The sequence below is a fragment of the Ixodes scapularis genome, unplaced genomic scaffold (assembly GCF_016920785.2).
Source record: "Ixodes scapularis isolate PalLabHiFi unplaced genomic scaffold, ASM1692078v2 PGA_scaffold12__126_contigs__length_90152505, whole genome shotgun sequence".
Taxonomy (NCBI): domain Eukaryota; kingdom Metazoa; phylum Arthropoda; class Arachnida; order Ixodida; family Ixodidae; genus Ixodes; species Ixodes scapularis.
This window is the reverse complement of record NW_024609838.1, coordinates 45719125-45738192: the sequence shown is the minus strand read 5'-3', so window position 1 is coordinate 45738192 and position 19068 is coordinate 45719125.

Sequence of the window (19068 nt, the reverse complement as noted above, 5' to 3'; positions counted from 1 at the left end):
CGCGCGGTGCATTATGGGACATTTCCCATGATGCACCGCGCGGTTACGCCGACGCCGACAGCGACGGCGACGCCGACGCCGCTCAAGCCGGAAACGGGCCCCTAAGAGCTGCGCTCTAAAAATAATTACGCTGCGGAAATTGCAATCGGCGACACGAAGTCAGACGGTGTCCCGCCTACAAGAAAAATGCAACTCATGCCGGCTGCTTAATCATTTCGGGATTTGCTGTCCTAGCTCGACCGTAGTCGGTGAATTAAGCAGTCATGACGTCAACGTTGAAGTCGACGATGACTTTGACGTTCTGGAGGAGATAGGCGGCGAAAGCGGAAAACACGATTGGATAATCAAAGCGCGTTTCTGCTCGAGAAGTCTTTTTCAAAGTTGACACCGGATCTCAAGTCAGCCTGCTACCATTTTCAGTGTACAAAAAGCTGCGAGCGAAAGAAGCGTTGAAGGCCAGTAGCTCTGTCCTGCTAGCGTACACAGGAGGAGTTATAACACACTTTGGAACGACGTGCCAGAAGGTGACCGTCGGAAAGTTTACTAATAGTGTGAAGTGCTTTGTCGTAAAAGATGGTCGCCAGGCCATACTGGGACTGGACGCAAGCGAAGCCTTAGGAATTGTGCAGTGCACAGTGGACGCCATCGGAACTTCGAGGAGTACAAGGCTACCAAAGATTTCGGGCACCTTTCGATGGATTAGGCTGCCTGAAGCAGCCCTACAGCATGGTCCTGCAGCCTGGTGCCGCCCCCGTCGTCCAGCCAGCCCGGAGGGTGCCCTGTCCCTCCGCCAGCCTCTTCGCGACGAGCTCCAAAGAATGGAGCAAGCGGGAATCATCAAAAGGGAAGACTCCCCCACCGAAGTTGGGTAAGCCCTTTGGTTTTGGTCAAAAAAAAAGATGGCAGACTTCGGGTCTGCATGGACCCAAGAAGAATTAACGAGCATGTGAAGAGGCAGCACTACCAGCTTCCCAAGCGAGAAGACATAGAAGAAGAACTGGCCGGCGCAGTCTACTTTAGTTACCTAGACGCAAACTCTGGATTCCACCAGATACCCCTGGACGAGAAAACGTCAAAAATATGTACTGTCGCAACTCCTTTTGGCAGATACCGCTACCTCCGGCTGCCTTTTGGTATCTCGTCGGCACCAGAAGTTTTCCAAAGGACACTGAGTCAAGTGTTCGATGGTCTACCTGGCGTGCACGTGTATATTGACGACATTCTGGTGTGGGGCGCGACGCGGCAAGAGCATGATGACCGCCTAGTGTCAGCGTTGAAAGCTGCTGAAAAAGCTGGTTTAACGTTTAATGCACAGAAATGTAGGTTCGGTTTAACGGAAATACAGTTCCTGGGTGACATAATCGGAACGAAAGGTATCTCGCCCAATCCAAAGCTGGTGCAAGGCCTGCTGGTAATGCCGGTGCCAAAAAACAAAACAGACATTCAGCGTATGCTGGGGGTGATTAACCACTTCGGAAAGTATGTGCCGCTCCTGTCTGAAAGAACTGGGCTGTTGCATGCGCTTATCAAGACTCATTCGGTGTTTGAGTGGACCAAGAACCATGCGAGCGAGTGGAACAGCATCACGCAGATTCTTAGTACAGCGCCCGTGTTAGCAATCTTCGATCCTCGAAAGGAGATGAAGATAACGTGTGACGCATCGAAAGACGTCGTCGGTGCGGCGCTTTTGTAGTGTCATGGTGGTCACTGGCGACCAGTGGCTTACGCATCCCGAGCGCTAACGCAAGTGGAACAACGTTACGCACAAATTGAAAAAGATTCAGTCGACAGGATCGTGTGCAGAACAACAAGAACATAGTTTAATGAACTTCGGCGGTATTTATCAGGTAGCGCCGGGCGCACTGCGCATGACTAGTGCTTTGTCATGCGAGGCGTTGTGCATGATAAGCCCGATACATCTCTTCACGGGTAACAAAGACAAAGTACAAAGTACAAGTTCTTGCCCGCGACGTCGCAGATCCAGGAAACTCCAAACGGCGGTGCAGCGCCTACGGCCAACAGAAACCTGGCCACTGTTACGACGATGCAGCCCTTAGCACCGTCACGCCAACAGCAACCTTCAGGCGATGGCGGGTCAGGGTCACAAGCCAGGATGTCGACTCGCACGGTGAAGCCTCCAGAGCGTCTGCATTATGACTCTGACTTCAATCAAGTGGCATGAACTTGTACTTTGTCTCTGTTACCCGTGAAGAGATGTATCGGGCTTATCATGCACAACGGCTCGCATGACAAAGCACTAGTCATGCGCAGTGGGCCCGGCGCTACCTGATAAATACCGCCGACGTCCATTAAACTATGTTCTTGTTGTTCTGCACACGATCCTGTCGACTGCCTCTTTATCGTCAATGATACACTGACTTTAGCTGTAGTTTTTATATTATTCATAATTTTAACCATTCGTTTTCCGTCGTTAAAGTAGTTTTGAAAAAAAGTTATAAAACTGTCCACTGACCGATCGATAAGTTCATGTGGTGTTACTGTGATGTAGATGAATTTGAACTTGCTCGGTTTAGCCGCATCGCGTCAGCATCAGATTGTGCCGCGTGTGTTTTCTTCTTACTTTTTTAATGTTTTTGGACTCGTTGGATCTGGGATCACAATGTAACGCGCTACTGCGAAGTACCGTCTTCTACGGTGGTTGTTGTGAACATAAAAGTAGAGTTCTCTATGACATCCAATCGTTCTTTACCTGAGGAGTCACCGCTCTGAGGTGCGCCGTGGAATCAGAATAGTAAAAGGCGGAGAACGCCAACTGAGCGCGTCGGAAAGTTAGGCCTCGCCGTCTCGGTTCAGCTCGAACATGACCGCGGCACGTCGTCACGCGAGCTTGGACGAGACGGGCCCTTCGAACCGCGACTCAGCGGCTGGTCACGGGGGTGAGAACGCCATAAAGGATCAGCCGTCACAAGACTCGACACTGCGAAGGAAAAAAAAAAAAAACGTTGTCGCAGAGGGCCTTGCTTAACTATGAAGCGAACCGGGACGAGCAACGTCAAAAGCTCGATTGCGTCTGCAAGCGCATCGCAAACGATCTTCGGGAAGTTGAACAGGCTACAAACGCCGAAATGCAGCAAGCGCTGACGGGCGGTACCGAAAAAAGTACGGTCGTTACCAAGCGCTGTCGGAACGCTACTTGGCTTACTTGTCGAGGATCAACGCAGAACAAAGCCAGCTAGAGCTAGCCCTTCAGAAGACAACAGATCGCGACAGAGCTTGCGCGGTTCAGAACGCCTTGCTAAACACCGAAAAGGTGCCCGACCGCGTCACGAAGCCTCGGGACTCGGAACACGCTAACTCGGAGCACTTGTCGAGGTCTGCCGGGCCACGACTTCACGGCTCGAGACCAGTGTTGTACACGTTCCTCAAAAAAAGGAACGGAATCTTGTTTATCGTTCCTTCTGATTTTTGGAACGCGTTCCCGTTATAAGTTCCATATGTGAAAAAGGAACTCGTTCCCGTTACAGTTTAAGAAATGGAACGTATCGTTACATATACGTTACATTTGTATTTTTTTGCTAATTACCACATTTAGTTAAATCAGAGTTTATTTTTTTATTTTTTTATCTATCCTATTAATAGGCAGCATACAATTTTGTATGTCGTGACGGAAGGGCACCAGGAGAAGAAAACACGCGGAAGCAGGGTTTCATTGGTTGATATGTTCATGTTAAAAATCTCAGCTATTAACCAAGTTCATGTTTGTAGTGGATAATTGAGACGAGCCAAATGTACTTTTATCCAAGATTGCACGAGCGTTTTACAACTACCTCACACGTTTCAAATCAACAGAGTCCCGTGTTAGAACTTAACAACAGTTGCTTCTCGATGTTGCTGTCCGTAAGACGAGCAAGTGAAGGAGAGGCTAGGGCTTTTGGAAAATCAGTCTGGAAAGCTACAAATACTTCGTTGTGAAGGTTAGATGTTTTGTTCAGTTTGTAGGTGCGGGACAAGGGAAGGAATAAAGGTTATTTTTTTTGTGTGTATCTTTTAAGTGAATAATGGTCGGGATAGAAGGTGAGTCCGATATCTGGCAATCTGTGATCTTGTTGTAATTGGAGGTCTCGTTAGTGAAGTTCAAAAATGGCTGTAGTCGGAAAAACATTTCTGGGTGTATGAGGATTCGTGGAACCAAAGAAAGTACCTGAGTTTGCAACAACCCTTTTTCTTTGTCTTTTCCTACGACTGAAAGTTTTGCTTTTTGTACCGCAGTTTCGGGCACTCAAAAAAGTATCAATGCCCGCCAGCTCTCCTGCACCCGAAACTGTTAGCAAGCGAGGACCACACAAAATAATCCATAAGAGTAGTAGCCAAAACCTTTAAAAGATCCTGCACTTCGTAAAGATATTTTTTTTGTACTTTCGTACTTTCCCTTTTAGAAATAAAATAAAAATCACCCCACTGGACGAAAAAAGGAACGCCGTTACCATTTTCGTTCCACTAAAAATGTAACGCGCTCCCGTTCCAGTTCCAGCGATGCAAAATCCAACGGCGGCGTTCCTTCGTTCCTCCTAAAAGGAACGCGTTCCAGGAACGCCGTTCCTTGGAACACCGCTCCGTACAAAACTGCTTGAGACAATCTGCGGGGTCGACGCGTTCGGAACAGTCGATTGCAACCACGACAAGCACGGCTGCCACTAGGGCACTCGCCGAGGCTGCAGCGGTACGCGCTTGTGCTTCTTTCACTTTTTTACTTCTTTCAGAAAGTGGCCATGAAACTGGAAAGAGCAAGGCTTGAAGAAAAGGAAAAGAGTGCGGCTGCGGCTAACGAGCGCAGGAAAGCAGAACTAGACGCCGAGTTGCAGATTCTATAGCTGAAAAGGGAAGCAGCTGCTATGGAAGTTCAAGCAAAAATCTTGCAAGCGGCTTCAGAAGAGCACGGCGGAGAGCCTCACTTTGATCAAACCATCTCAGAAGTATCAAAAGTACGTGCTAAGCGCACTGTAGACTGCGTGGACAACTAGGCTGCCGTCCACAATTTCTCAAATGAACGGCCTGCAGAGCGAGTTGTTGCTCCAGAATTGAGTAGTGTGCTGAAATCCCTGTTCCGTTGAGATATGGTCAGCACAGGACTCCTCAAGTTTGATGACCACCCCGAAAATTACAGAGTATGGAACGCTACATTCAAAAGTATGGTGCAAACTCTGGAAGTTGCGGCAAATGAAGAGTTGAATCTTCTCATGAAATGGCTGGGCCCTGAGTCTTCGGTCTATGCAAAGACACCGCGTTCGGTACATCTCGACAACCCTGCGGCGGGGTTAAAAGAAGACTGGGGAAGACTAGAGGAATGCTACGGCCGACCTGAAGTAATAAAATATGCGGTCTTCGAGAAGATTGGAAGCTTTCCTAAATTCTCAGACAAAGAGACTCACAAACTACGGGAACTGGGAGATCTGCTTTTGGAACTCGAAGCCACAAAAGTTGATCCCTACTTGACAGGACGGAGCTACTAGGATACGGCAAGAGGAGTGAACCCTATCGCAAAGAAGTTGCCACACCGTCTCCAAGAGATGTGGATCTCAAAAGGCTGAAAGTACAAGGAAGACCATTACGTCGCTTTTTTTGTTTTCTCGTTCGTTTCGAAGTTTGTGCGAGACCAGGCCAGACTGCGGAACGACCCGCGATTTGCATTCGGCACAACGGGAAGCGCATTTCTGAGGTTCTCAATGAATGAGAAGGTCGTGGCAAGAGAAGCCTCCAGGAACACGCGAGTTTCGGTCCATGTGACCGACGTAACTGCAGAAGCCGTCGGCCATTTTTCGCCATCCACAGCCGAGAGGACGGGGGACCCTAACAGACAGTGCCCGCTTTACAAGAAACCTCACCCTCTACGAAAGTGCCGTGCGTTCAGAGAGAAACCATGCACGAACTCAAGTTTCTGCTGAAACAATTTGGGACCTGCTTCAGATGTTGGTCCTCTACAAACCACCACAAAAGGAACTGTAAAGTTGTTATCAAGTGTGCCGACTGTGACGGCACTGAACACACCACAGCGCTTCACCCGGACAGTTCCGAACCTTTGTCTTCAAGCCCCGAACAGGATCCCGAAGACAACAGCATCCACCACGGACTACCACTTGACGTATCTTCCAAGTGCACCGATGTGTGTGGGGAAGGTTACGGTGGAAGGACTTGTTCCAAGATTTGTTTCGTGAGTGTGCCACTCAAGCGTACCTCAAAAGGCTGTGAGAATGTATGACATCTTGGACGACCAAAGCAATAGGTTACTAGTAAAGACAGAATTCTTCAATCTCTTTGATGTCCAGGGAGAGAGCTCTCTAGATACCCCTGAAGACATGCGCTGGAACAGCAGAAACGAGAGGAATGAGAGCTTCTGGGTTTCTGGTCGCAAATTTTGATGGCAGCGTGAACAATCAGATGATCAACAACAGGAATGAGATTCCTACACCGGATGATGCACGTCATCATCCACATATAAAGGCTGTAGAAAAGCTCATACCTTCATTGGATGCGAAAGCTGAGATCCTGCTTCTACTGGGAAGAGACATCCTGAGAGTCCACAAAGTACCTCAGCAATGCAATGGGCCTCCTGATACGCCCTTCCCTCAACGAGTAAACCTAGGACCGGTTATCATAGGAGACGTCTGTCTAGGTCGTACGCGCAAGCCGTACTGTGTGACAAACCTCAAGACAAATGTGCTTGAAAATGGACGACCCTCTCTTTTTAAACCGTGCCGCTATACCATTTTTTGTCAAGGAGAAATTCAATGGTCCCTTCAAACCAACTCAGCGCGCACGAGCTACCTAAGGTGCACCCATCAAAGACTACTCTGTCGAAGAAATGACAGACACGTTGTTCCACACGACGAAGGACGACTACCAACCAACTTCCTCGGTGGTGGACAAAAACTTCCTAAACATCATGGACAATGAGGTCTTCAATGATAAATCGTGTAGTCGGGTACCCCCTCTTCCTTTCTGCACGTCAAGACATCGGCTTCCCAATAATAGGGAGCTTGCACTGTCTCGTCTTGCATCACTGCAATACACACTGCAGGAGAGACCAGAGAATGAAGAGCATTTTGCAAGATTCATGGACAAGATGTTCAAGAATTACCACGCAGAAGAAGCCTGACAGCTTAAAAAAAGAGGACGAAGGCTGGTATCTCTCAATCGTTGTTGAGTATCACCCTCACAAACCAGGCGAAACCAGGGTCATGTTCGACTCTAGTGCTCAGCTCGAGGAAACTTCTCTGAACATGGTTCTTCTAACAGGACCAGACTTGACCAACAGTCTGCTGGGCGTCCTCATTCGTATTACGAAAGACCTCTTCGCTGTCACAGTGTACATTCAGCAGATGTTGTGCTGCTTCCTGGTACGAGAAGACCACCGGAATTACCTGAGGTTTTGTGGTTCTGGAACAATGACATCCATGACAAAGTAGTGAAATACCGGATGAGACTACATGTCTTCGGCAAGTCAATCGCCATCAGTGGCTACATACGGACTCTGATAGACAGCAGAGGAAGGAGAGGAAGAATTTGGTAAAGACGCCCGGCAGTTCGTCAAAAAAGACTTCTACGTAGACGATGGGTTAAAGTCTCTTCCTACGGCGAACGATGCCATCGACCTGCTGGGACGTACTCAACAAATGTTGGCAGTTTAATACCTAAGGCTTCACAAGATAGTATCAAACAGCAGCAGAGTGATGGAAGCGTTCCCCAAGGACGAGCACACGAAGTATCTCAGGAAAATTTACCTGAGCCACGACACCCCACCGATCCAACGAGGCCTTGCAATTTGCTTCCACGTGAAGAAGGATGTTTTCACCTTCAGGGTTCCCGACCAAGACAATCCATTTCCCCGGCGCCTAGTCCTGTTAATGATAAAAAGCCTGTACGACACATTTGGAATGGTGACTCCAGTTACCATACAAGGAAAGTCTCTTCTACGAGAACTCGTCACAGAAACCTGCGAGTGGGATTCCGCACTCCCTGAAAACAAAAGAAAGGAGTGGGAGAACTGGAATAATTCCCTTCAGGCTTTCGAGCAGCTAGAAGTACCTTGCACTTATGCGGCCATTTCACTTCGCATGGCTCAGCAGAAGGAAGTGCAGATCTTCTCAGATGCCTCGACCAAGGCTGTAGCAGCTGTGACGTATCTGAGGACCACAGACTAAGATGGTGCGTGTCCTGTCAGCTTTATAATGGGCAAAGCTAAGTTTGCACCACGTCCGCAGCACACCATTTCAAGGCTCGAACTGTGTTGTGCGGTACTGACTGTGCAGCTGGCAGAACTCATTGAGAAAGAAATAGAGACACAACTAGATGTGGTGCATTTCTACACTGACAGCAAGGTGGCTTTGGGCTACAGACGCAACCAAACAACGAGATTTTATGTGTATGTCAGCAACAGGGTGGAACGCACTAGAAAATCAACACGGCCAGTACAATGGCAGAACAACTCGCCCATTCCAAAACATGACATTCCCCAAACATTGAACTCCTCCTTCTCTTCTGTGTGTATACCAGAACCAGCCGGCGATATCCCTCAATTTCCGTATTCTGATTACCCGGCTATGGCTATGTCCAACATAAGCTTTGATCTAATGGAGTCCTAAAAGCAATCGAAGCTTTGAAACTAACATCAGCCGCTGGTTTTTATGGCATTAATTCAAAGATACTAAAAAACACAAAAAAGTGTCACAAGCATTCTTTTGTCACGCATTTTTTAGCAATCTCTCATCTGGAGTAGTACCACTAGACCGGAAAGTGGGCAAGATCGTTCTCATGCCCCCCAAAAAAAGATCCACCCACCTCAAGCAGCAGTTATCATCCCATTTCAATTACCTGTGTTTCATCAAATTTATTAGAGCATACAATTTACTTCCAAGTTATACATTTCTTAGTATCTGTTAATTATTTTCACCCTAGCCAACATGGTTTCCTAAAAGGAGTTTCTTGAGAAACTCAGCTTGCTATTTTCACTTACCATCTAAATTCAAGTGCTGATTACAACATACCTGTGGATGCCGACTTTCTATATTTAAAAAGGCTTTCGATAAAGTTCCACACCAACGTCTCTTATTAAAAGTTTCGCGTTTAAACCTCGACCCTCAAGTTTGGAAGCCTACCCAAAAAAACAAAAGAGTGTAACTTTTAACTATATGGTATATAGAATTGGAAATTGGTTTTGGAAACGCGAAATCCAGATTGCAGACAAACGAATAATTTCTGAAAATCTAAGATCCAGATGGAGTCCAGAAAAAATCCAGATACATTTCTGGTTCCATAATTCGGATAGCGGAAAAGTCATACTGAATTTTTCGGTAGGGAACTCGATTGTAACTTTTTGTTAAACCAACATCAATTCGTTCATGCCAATATTCACTCTTCGCCTCGCGATCCCCGGTTGCTGCTGGAGTACCCCAAGGCACTGTTCTAGGTTCCTTACTTTTTTCAGCTTACATAAAAGACCTACCTGCTAATATGTCATCTAACATATGCTTATTCGCAGACGACTGCTTTGTTTATCGTCCCATAAATAAAAGCACTGACGTTCACGCCTTGCAGTCCGATCTCCATCATCTCGAGACCTGGCGTGCTAAATGGCTAATGTCTTTGAATGCTAACAGAACATCCCTCGTTTCTTTTCATCGTAGGCAATTTCACCCATCTCCTAAACACGCCATTTGTGGTTCACTCGTATCTCCTGTACCTTCATATAAATACCTAGGCATTACCTTTTGAAACGAATTTAACTTGGTCATCTCACATCACGAACATAGCTAATGACGTGAATCGCGTCCCTGGCTTCCTACGTCGCAACTTTAAACTAGAATACGCATCTGCTGTTCGTGACCCACACCAATCTAATCTTACTAAAACACTTGAAACCGTGCTTACTCGCGCAGCAATATTCAACTACTCAGACTATTCTTATCAAAGCAGTGTCACCGCATTTAAATCTCAAGCTAATCTCCTAACCTTGTATCAAGGCGAAAAAATTCCAGGCTCTTCCTTTTTAACTAGGTTTAACACTCCTCACTTGGCTGCTCTGTTATCTCACCAACTCACCGCGTTTCATGCCGCATCAGTCATTAGGAAGATGTCTATCCTCCCATGCCCGCTACACTGCGCATTTTTTTATTTTTCTGCCAGACAGCAAATGATTGAAACGATCTGCCACCGAGGCCGTGCTCCACTCCAACCCCGCACCTTTCAAGGCATTCATCGGTGAATTTTTCTTTATGTTTGGCACTTTCCTCATGTATTTCCTCTTATTTGGGACATTTGAGGTTTAATAAATAAATAAGAAAATAAGCTACGTTAGGACCGATGCAAATACTGCAGATTTTGCAACAAGATTCGTGCCGGCAGCCGGGTTCAAGAAGACGGATTGGCTGACTGATCCAGAGTTCTTAAGTAGTCAGGAAGAGTCTTCATGCGTCTTACAGAAGGAGTTTGAGCTGATAGATCCAAACACTGATGCCGAGATCCGGCCCGAAGCAAGCGTCTCAGCCACCAGTGTGATCACAAATGAACTCCGGACTATTTGTGTCAGTCGTTTTTCAAGCTGTCCTAGACGGATACGTGCAGTGGCATACCTCATACGTGCTGCTGACAACTTTTGGCACCTTTCTCGTGCCGAGGCAGCTGATCGACCACGTGGCTGCCTGCGAACTGGACAGCTATTTGTGGAACATTTGTCTTTTGCAAAGAATCTCATTATTCGCTCCATCCAACTAGAAGCATATGCAAATGAGCTCGAGTGTTTGTCACAGGGGAGAAGAGTCCGGAAATCAAGTCCGTTTTAGAAACTGGATCCTTGTATTGGCGACAAGGGCTTGCTAAGAGTCGGCGGTCGCCTCGACAACACAGAGCTGAGTCAGGAGGAGCGGAGACCTCTCATCATACCTGTTAAACACCACATCGCCATGCTGATCGTGAGCAGATGAAGCAACCATGAGCAGATCAAGCACCAAGGTCTGCACATTACGGAAGGAGCTATCAGAGGCGCAGGTCTCTGGATCATCGGAGGAAAACGCAGCAGAGCGTTGCACATTCACGGCTGTGTCATGTGCCGCAGGCTGCGAGGAAGACAGCTGGACCAGAAGTTGCCAGACCTGCAGTTGTTCGACTCAGGAGAAAACCTGCATTAACATATGTGGGGTTGACATTTTCGGACCACGAAACATGACTGCCCATCGAACTAGAGGTGAAGAAGCCAGTGGCAAACGCTGGGCTGTGCTGTTTACGTGCATGGGCATTCGGGTGGTTCACATCGAAGTCATAGAGTCCGTGGACGCTTCAAGTTTTATTAACGCGCTCAGGAGATTTTTCGCACTTAAAGGACCTGCTAAACAGCTGCGATCCCATTGTGGAACCAATTTCTTCGGATCTTGTTGAGAGCTCAAACTGAAGACTAGTGGTCTCGACAACGACAAAGGGCAAGCATTCCTTTTATGCCAAAATTGCAGTTGGGTGTTCACTTTTCCTCATTCGTCTAGCTTCAGAGGAGTTTGGGAGCGAATTATCGGAATCGCACGGCGTATATTGGATTCCATGTTATTAGAACACAAACCGATCCGTCTTAGCCATGAAGTTCTGGTGACATTTTTGGCACAGGTTTCAACAATCATAAATTCTAGACCACTTGTTCCTGTTTGGTAGATCTGGAGTGCTGGGGCATCTTTGGACACTCCTTACCCAGAAGGTTGGTGGAGACACGTTACCACCAGGCGAGTTCAACGCCAAGGATCTCTACAGAAGTCAGTGGCATCAAGAGCAGAGGTTGGCAGAGTACTTTTGGCGCCGTTGGCGGTGTGAGTTCTTGACAACGCTTCAGAGCCGCCGCAAGTGGCAGGATAGCCGTCGAGACCTCAAGGAAGGTGACATTGCGCTCCTAAAAGCCAAACAGGTTCACTGCAACGAGTGGCCAATGGGTGTGATTGCGAACACTTCCTCGAGTGCAGATGGAAAAGTATGAAAAGTCGAGATCAAGACGGCGACCAGAGAACTAAAACTTACCGACGGCCAGTCACTGAGGCTGCCCTTCTCTTCTCAAGTGAAAACGGATCCGAAAACTTCAGTGCGTTTTCAGAGTTTGTAAACGTTACGTTATAGTGTCATAGTGGTATCTCGCGATACCAGACGGGGAGTGTGCTGTTACTGCAGTGTAGTTGAATTTGGACTTGCTTGGTTTAGCCGCATCGCGTCAGCATTAGACTGTGCGGCTTGTGTTTTCTTCCTTTTTTTTGTTTTAGACTCGTTCGATTTGGGATCACAATGTAACGCACTTCTACGAAGCACCGTGTTTTACGGTGGTTGTGATGGACATAAAAGTACAGTTTTCTATGACATCTAATCGTTCGCTACCTGAGGAGTGGCCACTCTCAGCCGTGCCATGGAATCAGAATAGTTTATGATGTGTCATTTCCAGAGAAAACTATGCAAGTATCGTCCACACATATGATAAATTTGGCTGTAGGGCTAATATATACAATATCGTTAGGATAAACGTTGAAGAGAATCGGACCCCAATAGGCTACACTGTTGCGCACGACAAAGCACTGGTTGCGCCTTTTAGCGTATATTGTTCAAGTGGACGACCTGTTTTCGATTACACAGAAAGCACTATATTTAAGGCTTCCTTCTATAAATACGATTTTCCTTTAAACCACCATAAAGCGTGATGCTCATTTACCTACGCAAGTGCCCTCATTTAATTTTTGATAAGTTTCCGGCAAATGTGTTCAAGGCTTAATGTGTATTACATAGGACTTTTCCTTTCATATCCGGGAGATTAACACGTATTGTTTTCTGGTTTTAAGCAAAATTAATTTTCGTTATATAGTGGGCGTTGATTAAAATTTTTATCCCGATTAATCACTTAGAATTTAACCGATAAATATATGGTGTACAAAGTCACGAGACTCGATCTAAAATGGACCGCAAAACATTGACGCCTGCAAGTGGCAATCTGAACTTTTCGTCAAGGGGTGTGTTTCACAGGTCGGTTTTTTCTTCTAAAATTACAAAGCATAGCTCCATTTCTCTGAAATATAGGGACAAAAAACTCGCAAGGGTCAACGGCAAACGGCGACGCAGACGATCGAGCCTAGCTGCTGGCGCGTTTATCACGCGTATTGATAGATGACGTCGGGAGTAGCGTCGGAAGGTGCTGCCGGCTAGCGAAAGAAAGCAGACGACACGCAGACAAAATCCGTTGGCAGCAAAAAGTGCCGTCGTTATGCGGACGTTCTTCTTTTTTTTACTTTAAGTTTTGCTTTTATTGCCCGCATTTATATTTTAGCCAAAGGAACATTACCACAAAAAAAAATGTTCACTTTTGTACATTACGGTGGTCCCGAGCCGTCTCGAAAAGGAGGTAGCGCCATCTATCAATGCGAGTACCAAGCGCGCCCCGCCACTTGACTTCGTCGTCCGCGTCTTCGCCCGCCGTTAACCCTGGCAAGTTTCTTGGCCCATTTTTTTTATTAAACGAGAGCTACGCTTTCTATTTTTACAAAAAAAAAAACGACTTGTGAAATTTATTTCTGACGAAAAATTTTGTTTGCTACGTGGAGGCGTCGATTTTTATGGTCCATCATAGATCGAGCCCGGTGACTTGGGTCACCATGTATATTAACGGGTCGGGTTGATCTCCAAGCGTAACGTAAACAAAAATCTAAGTAAACATTTGTTATCTTTCTAGATTTCCTCACTAACCCCTATACTCTGTAATGCGCAGCCCCATTTTAAAACTAATATTGTAATGGCGAAAACTAGAGAAAAAATAAAGAAAAAGTTTGTTTTACGATTCAAATAATTTTTAAATATTGTACCTCAAAATCAATTGTACAAAGCGCGACACTGTTAGCGCGAACAAGCGATCGCCGATTTTTTTCAGTTTTTTTTCTTTGAAACGAAGGGATGTCATCCCAGTTATTACTGCTACGGAAAGAGCTCATTTAGTTCTATAATGTAAGCGAAAACATTTCTTGCTCGCTAATACTATTTAGAAGTAAAATGCGAAAATGCGCCGATGTCGTGTTCGCGCTAACCGTGTCGCGATGTGTACCACAATTGTAGGATATGGTAAAGCATTTTTGCGGAAAACAATATAGCTGCCTCCCAAATTATGTTAATGTGCACCAAGTAGCAAAGCAAATAGCTTTCTATTATTTCGGAATTTTCTACCCTAAAACTCGCCCGATGAAACCATAAAAATATATTGCGATGAATTTATAGCTCGATTGTATTTTCAGAAATGACAGACGAAGAGGCAGGAAAAAGCAGAATGAACTAACGATTTAAATGGGTGAAGCTGTACTAGAAGTGAAAAAAAAAACGAACAGATGTCGAGAAAGCAGTAGCCAGCGTCGACGGCGGCAGCAGCCCGCGACGGTGCGCCGGCGTAACAGCTGGCCATCGCTAGAGAGAATCAGTTAAACATTCGGCAGAGACACTAAGGACTGCATAGTGGGGGGGGGGGAGGCAAAGTTATGACGCACGCACTAGGCACAACTTTTGTCAGCCGGGACCGTGGAGCCGCCGTGGCGTCGAGGGCGCGTGCTCGTCTCGCACCCCGGAGGCCTAGATTTCGATTCCCACCGAGACCGAAATGTACGAAGTTTTATTTTCGAAGTCCTCAATTTACTTTGTTTGCAGGAACCTCCCTCACAAAAGTTTCACAGCCAATGGGAATCTAGTTGCCATTTCTCGCTGATAGAGACGGAATTTATGTGCCGGTTTGCTCTGCCAATGGGAATTTAGGTGCCGCTAATCGCTTCTACAGACAACGATAACGCCGGCCGCGCGTTCAGATAACGCGGCTTCGCACCATGGGACAGTTAATGCTTTGGCATAAATAAATTGGTATTGCGGCGCTCGCTATTTTTCTACTATGCTCGTCATCCCGTATATTGGACCTAGAATGTTCGAAAAAGAGCTAGGACGAGGCTGGCTAGGCAAGGTCACACTGGTCTCCTTCTGGTTTACCTTAGGGGTAAGAGTGCACGCGAATCTTTGAGATGAATGGCGAAGCCTATCTTCTCGATCATGCACGCGGCAATATATAAGGTCAAATGATCAATTGCAAAGCTATATTTGTGCAGTTTACTGCTGTCAAGAGCCCTGAAATCTGTTGTTTTTTTTTACTTTTATTTTAGGTCAAAGTTGGTGAATTGTACACAAAAACAATTTGCAGCGTCCAAACATTATTTCCCAGCCAAAGTGAATATGAAGATTTCTGCCTTAATGGGACTAGGGTAAGTGTCTTTTGCCTTAATACGGACGCAGTACTCCCTACGTTCTAAGGTATATTGTTGAGAGGAGCTCCGACGAATTCTTTAGTGATTGATTTGCTTCAAAATTGGTGTAGTACAATATTAAACATTTTTTTAGGTTTTTTTAGGTTTTTCTTTTTCTGTGTATTCTTTCCTTGTACAGTTAAAATCCGTGAGGTTTTGGTGGAGGCACAAATGATAGCGATGGAGTTTGTGCCTCCTTGGCACCCTCCAAACTGAAGTGACTCTACTTTCTGGGTCTCGAGCAATTAGTCGGACACTGGATTCAGGGCTGGCTCTTAGATACGCAAGAAGGTCAATATCAAAATATTGGTTTAAAGTCACAGTTCTCCCGCGCTTGTGGTTACCTACAGATTTGGTTTCAAGAAACTGTTTAAAAAACCTCGCAACCGTAAAATATGGAGAAATTGTCCATCCTAGATAGCCAGACGCGTACAGTCTCGCGGCTAGATTATAATTCCCGTTCCTTTCGGCACATGCGAGACCCACATCCACTTTTTCTCTCGTTTTGTATCTTCAACTGAGGAGGCAAGCCATCCAACCACTGTCTTGTGGTGTACTAAAAAGCAAAACCCTAGCAGCGTTCTCGTCCAACTATTAGCTGCCACAGAACGCATCAACCTATCTACCAGTAGTAAATTTGTTTCGCATTTGTCGTCACGCTTTCTTGCGACCGTAACAAAATTCCTCGTCACTAATATCGCACACCTGGCGAGGTGACTTGTTCGGGCCCGTAAGATTAGTCGTCACTTTGTTAACGCAGCACGTATATACCAACCGCAAATATGAGCGATCCGCCGTCAATTAAAACTATCACGCGATTATTATTACTGGGCGTTGCCCTCCGACGTAGTATGGCCATGGTACTTCCGGCGCTCTACGTGCGCTTGGTTGAGGTCTACGCTGGAGTGAATGGCAAATTTTTGACGATTTATATCTCATACTACGCGCGCTTTTTGGATTTTTTTTTAATTGGGCTGCTCTTAAACAAGTACTACCTCAAAATATGCCATATAAACCAGTGCCCTAAAAACTGTGACCACAAAGTTAATTTGTATTTTTCGATAATTACTCGTCTGGTAGTCCCATTTTTTCTAAAGTGTGAGTCCGCCACGCTGTAAAATCTAATAGTGAAAATACCATTCGAGGTGCTCCGATACTTCATTTTAAATCCTACCATATTACATTTTTGATCCCCCCAATTATATTTCGACACGCCCTTTTCGATATATATCTTAAAGTACATGTAGGTCGCGGTATTTGGCCGTTTTTGTTTATTGGGGAAGACCCCGCAGGATGGACATTTTGTGTGTTCACTATTTTTGAAAACAGGTGATTTATTTTTTCATGATTTCGCGATTTTGCCAAGGTTTCTGCGCCGCTCACGCAGCTGACCAAGGACGACGTGGACTTCCGGTGGGGGGAGGAGCAAGAACAAGCGTTCAACGAACTGAAGGAAAGACTCCACTCGCCCCCTATCCTCGGACACTTTGATTCATCAGCGGAAACCGAAGTTCACACGGACGCCAGCAACGCCGGACTCGGCGCGGTACTCGTCCAGAGACAAGACGGAGCAGAGAGGGTGATCGCTTACGCAAGCCGGGCGCTGTCGAAGGCAGTGCAAAATTACTCAACAATCGACAAGGAATGCCTCGCTGTCGTTTGGGCGTTAACCAAGTTCCGCCAGTACCTGTATGGAATCCCGTTCCGCGTTGTCACGGACCACGGCGCTCTCTGTTGGCTCGCCAACCTCAAGGACCTGTCAGGACGACTCGCTCGCTGGAGTCTTCGACTGCAAAAATTTGACGTAACCATTGTGCATAAGTCTGGCCGCAAGCATAACGACGCCGACTGTTTGTTTAGGGCCCCAGTCGAATCTTCTCCTGACAGCACTGACGACGACGATGACGCCCGTTCTCTCGGTGCAGTTACAGATACCGACATGGGAGCACTTCAACGCGACGACCCGGAACTTCGCGCCGTGATCGGCTACCTCGAAGGTCAAGGAAGTTCAGTCCCGCAAGTCTTGGCCCGAGACTTTTCAAGCTACGTTCTGCGGCAAGGCGTGCTCTTCAAGAAAAGCTTCGGAACCAGCGACCCTGCTTGGCGGCTGTTTGTTCCTGCCAGCCTGCGAGAAGAAATCTTTCAACCATGCCATGACGACCCGACGGGTGGACACCTTGGCTACAGCAGGACGCTCGCCCTGATTCGTGACAAATAGTACTGGCCAAGACTCCCGAAAACCGTCCATTTGTACACACGGTCGTACCATGTGTGCCAACGGCGTAAGAAGCCTCCGACCAAGCCAGCAGGACTCCTGCAACCGATATCTGCCCCGACTACTCCCTGCCAGCAGGTCGAAATGGACTTACTTGGGCCGTCCCCAAAATCGACGCAAGGAAACCGGTGGATTATTGGCGCGACCGATTATCGTACACGATACGCCGAGAGGGGGAGGGGGGGGGGGAAGGAAGGGGAGGGATAATGCGAGGTTAGAATGTTCTACGCACCAAACCTTCTACGCCGAATAATCCAGAAGCCCACGCGTGTACAAAAGGGGCTCCGCCTGTGGGTCGCGCTATTATGTCTAAATTATGTCGCGCTAATATGTAGGTCGCGGTATTTGGCCGTTTTTTTATTGGGGAAGAAAACCCCGCAGCGATGGACATTTTGCGTGTTCACTATTGTTGAAAACAGGTAGATTTATTTTTCGCAAAAGAAAGGCGATCTCAAAATCCACTGCAGTGTGGTTTGAGAAATGCAAGATGTCGCGAGTATCGAGTGCCTTATTATCCTTCCAAGACCACCGCGATTGGACCGCTAGCAACGGCATTGAACCCATTCCCAAGCCAGTCGTGGACATAATAATCCACACTCTTAGAAGAAAAGCTCTCGGAACTCTTTTTTGAAGAGAGGATCAAAATATTAACCTATGTTCCTTCAGAGTAAGATAAACTATCGTCCCTGAAAGCAGGGGAGCAAAGCTCTTTCGTCATCTGCACCTTAGCATGGTGTCCCCGAGTCGAGCAAATCGAGCTCAATGAGGTTTGACGAGGAAGGTAAGTCTAATGTACGGGGCGAGAGAAACCGCAAACAAATGGCGCAACACGAGCTTTCCTCGAACTGTATTTATTCCCAAAGCCAGCTTGGCCCGCAGGTAAAGAAACTTGCGTTTAAGAAGCATTTACTGAGTCTTCTCGCCATATGAAGTGTGATGTTCAACGGAGACATCCCAGACCCACTTCCTTCGCGCACTTTACGTCTTAAATTTGCTATTCCTTGAGCCATAATGTCTTTTTCAGCACCATACACAGGAGGGGAGTGGTCAGCCAATCGGTGAAAGGGAAAACTGATATCAAAAGATCAAATCCAAGGCGAACTGCTTGGATCAATGTTGCACAATAACAAGAAAATATTGCGAAGCATGAATTAAGGTTTTATCCCCCGCAACCCTATTGCAGGGTTACGCAAAGTAATTGCAAGTAGCTAGGCTAGTTGCCGCTAGGTATCGTCCAATTGATGGGCCACACAGATTTTTTTTTAATATTCTCACGCCCCTATTGTGCTTCAGGTACCTTTATTACACAGAGATATGCATACATTACCCCTGACAGAACGATCACCGAAAGATATACAACGAACGCATGGCCATACACAGCACATACAAGCATCGGCGTGAACGTACACTACTTCCGAGCTATACGCATTCGGCTTTTATTGTCGTCGTTTTGAGAGTAGGGATTTTCTCGTTGAGCACCTAGGCAGCAGATATTAGTAG